The sequence below is a fragment of the Hypomesus nipponensis genome, chromosome 25 (assembly GCF_054491055.1).
Source record: "Hypomesus nipponensis isolate SF chromosome 25, ASM5449105v1, whole genome shotgun sequence".
NCBI classification, from domain to species: Eukaryota; Metazoa; Chordata; class Actinopteri; order Osmeriformes; family Osmeridae; genus Hypomesus; species Hypomesus nipponensis.
The window spans coordinates 13,935,001-13,937,500 of NC_140385.1; the positions used below are offsets into that span (position 1 = coordinate 13,935,001).

General features: G+C 47.0%; 5 non-coding genes and 4 pseudogenes across 5 annotated transcripts; all 9 read right to left on the reverse strand.

Moving 5' to 3' along the window:
• LOC146223654 (5S ribosomal RNA) overlaps positions 1-55 on the reverse strand; it is a 120-nt pseudogene extending 65 nt beyond the window's left edge.
• A 175-nt stretch (positions 56-230) lies between these two features.
• Positions 231-349, reverse strand: LOC146223655 (5S ribosomal RNA). Its single transcript, XR_014750116.1, has one exon. It is a non-coding gene; the product is annotated as a 5S ribosomal RNA (ribosomal RNA).
• A 190-nt stretch (positions 350-539) lies between these two features.
• Positions 540-660, reverse strand: LOC146223656 (5S ribosomal RNA; annotated as a pseudogene).
• Positions 661-848: 188 nt separating this feature from the next.
• LOC146223657 (5S ribosomal RNA) lies at positions 849-969 on the reverse strand (annotated as a pseudogene).
• Positions 970-1,141: 172 nt separating this feature from the next.
• LOC146223658 (5S ribosomal RNA) lies at positions 1,142-1,260 on the reverse strand. The gene has a single exon (XR_014747087.1). It is a non-coding gene; the product is annotated as a 5S ribosomal RNA (ribosomal RNA).
• A 191-nt stretch (positions 1,261-1,451) lies between these two features.
• LOC146223659 (5S ribosomal RNA) lies at positions 1,452-1,574 on the reverse strand (annotated as a pseudogene).
• A 169-nt stretch (positions 1,575-1,743) lies between these two features.
• LOC146223660 (5S ribosomal RNA) lies at positions 1,744-1,862 on the reverse strand. The gene has a single exon (XR_014747088.1). It is a non-coding gene; the product is annotated as a 5S ribosomal RNA (ribosomal RNA).
• A 182-nt stretch (positions 1,863-2,044) lies between these two features.
• LOC146223661 (5S ribosomal RNA) lies at positions 2,045-2,163 on the reverse strand. The gene has a single exon (XR_014750117.1). It is a non-coding gene; the product is annotated as a 5S ribosomal RNA (ribosomal RNA).
• A 188-nt stretch (positions 2,164-2,351) lies between these two features.
• On the reverse strand, positions 2,352-2,470 carry LOC146223662 (5S ribosomal RNA). The gene has a single exon (XR_014747409.1). It is a non-coding gene; the product is annotated as a 5S ribosomal RNA (ribosomal RNA).
• Positions 2,471-2,500: the final 30 nt, after the last annotated feature.

Sequence of the window (2,500 nt, forward strand, 5' to 3'; positions counted from 1 at the left end):
TAGCTTCCGAGATCAGACGAAGATCGGGCGTTGCCAGGCTGGTATGGCCGTACGAAATAAGTTGACAACCATAGGCTACTTATCCATATACAGATTTAGCAATTGACAATGCAAGGTAGTCTCTCTCTCTCTCTCTCTCGTGTCAAAATGAAAACTGCTTCCAGCCCCTTTCATGAAGGACTACTTGTGCATATTGCAAGATGTCAGTTTCTAAGTGAATGAGCAAAAAGAGCATACAGCACCTGGTATTCCCAGGCGGTCTCCCATCCAAGTACTAACCAGGCCCGACCCTGCTTAGCTTCCGAGATCAGACGAGATCGGGCGTTGCCAGGCTGGTATGGCCGTACCAAATAAGTTGACAACCATAGGCTACTTATCCATATACAGATTTAGCAATTGACAATGCAAGGTAGTCTCTCTCTCTCTCTCTCTCTCTCTCTCTCTCTCTCGTGTCAAAATGAAAACAGCTTCCAGCCCCTTTCATGAAGGACTACTTGTGCATATTGCAAGATTTCAGTTTCTAAGTGAATGAGCAAAAGAGCATACAGCACCTGGTATTCCCAGGCGGTCTCCCATCCAGAGTACTGAACCAGGCCCTAGCCTGCTTAGCTTCCGAGATCAGACGAGATCGGGCGTTGCCAGGCTGGTATGGCCGTACGAAATAAGTTGACAACCATAGGCTACTTATCCATATACAGATTTAGCAATTGACAATGCAAAGTAGTCTCTCTCTCTCTCTCTCTCTCTCTCTCTCTCTCGTGTCAAAATGAAAACAGCTTCCAGCCCCTTTCATGAAGGACTACTTGTGCATATTGCAAGATGTCAGTTTCTAAGTGAATGAGCAAAAGAGCATACAGCACCTGGTATTCCCAGGCGGTCTCCCTACTCCAAGTACTAACCAGGCCCGACCCTGCTTAGCTTCCGAGATCAGACGAGATCGGGCGTTGCCAGGCTAGTATGGCCGTACGAAATAAGTTGACAACCATAGGCTACTTATCCATATACAGATTTAGCAATTGACAATGCAAGGTAGTCTCTCTCTCTCTCTCTCGTGTCAAAATGAAAACAGCTTCCAGCCCCTTTCATGAAGGACTACTTGTGCATATTGCAAGATGTCAGTTTCTAAGTGAATGAGCAAAAGAGCATACAGCACCTGGTATTCCCAGGCGGTCTCCCATCCAAGTACTAACCAGGCCCGACCCTGCTTAGCTTCCGAGATCAGACGAGATCGGGCGTTGCCAGGCTGGTATGGCCGTACGAAATAAGTTGACAACCATAGGCTACTTATCCATATACAGATTTAGCAATTGACAATGCAAGGTAGTCTCTCTCTCTCTCTCTCTCTCTCTCTCTCTCTCGTGTCAAAATGAAAACAGCTTCCAGCCCCTTTCATGAAGGAGGACTACTTGTGCATATTGCAAGATGTCAGTTTCTAAGTGAATGAGCAAAAGAGCATACAGCACCTGGTATTCCCAGGCGGTCTCCCTCTATTCCAAGTACTAACCAGGCCCGACCCTGCTTAGCTTCCGAGATCAGACGAGATCGGGCGTTGCCAGGCTGGTATGGCCGTACGAAATAAGTTGACAACCATAGGCTACTTATCATATACAGATTTAGCAATTGACAATGCAAGGTGGTCTCTCTCTCTCTCTCGTGTCAAAATGAAAACAGCTTCCAGCCCCTTTCATGAAGGACTACTTGTGCATATTGCAAGATTTCAGTTTCTAAGTGAATGAGCAAAAGAGCATACAGCACCTGGTATTCCCAGGCGGTCTCCCATCCAAGTACTAACCAGGCCCGACCCTGCTTAGCTTCCGAGATCAGACGAGATCGGGCGTTGCCAGGCTGGTATGGCCGTACGAAATAAGTTGACAACCATAGGCTACTTATCCATATACAGATTTAGCAATTGACAATGCAAGGTAGTCTCTCTCTATCTCTCTCTCTCTCTCTCGTGTCAAAATGAAAACTGCTTCCAGCCCCTTTCATGAAGGACTACTTGTGCATATTGCAAGATGTCAGTTTCTAAGTGAATGAGCAAAAGAGCATACAGCACCTGGTATTCCCAGGCGGTCTCCCATCCAAGTACTAACCAGGCCCGACCCTGCTTAGCTTCCGAGATCAGACGAGATCGGGCGTTGCCAGGCTGGTATGGCCGTACCAAATAAGTTGACAACCATAGGCTACTTATCCATATACAGATTTAGCAATTGACAATGCAAGGTAGTCTCTCTCTCTCTCTCTCTCTCTCTCTCTCTCTCGTGTCAAAATGAAAACAGCTTCCAGCCCCTTTCATGAAGGACTACTTGTGCATATTGCAAGATTTCAGTTTCTAAGTGAATGAGCAAAAGAGCATACAGCACCTGGTATTCCCAGGCGGTCTCCCATCCAAGTACTAACCAGGCCCTAGCCTGCTTAGCTTCCGAGATCAGACGAGATCGGGCGTTGCCAGGCTGGTATGGCCGTACGAAATAAGTTGACAACCATAGGCTACTTATCC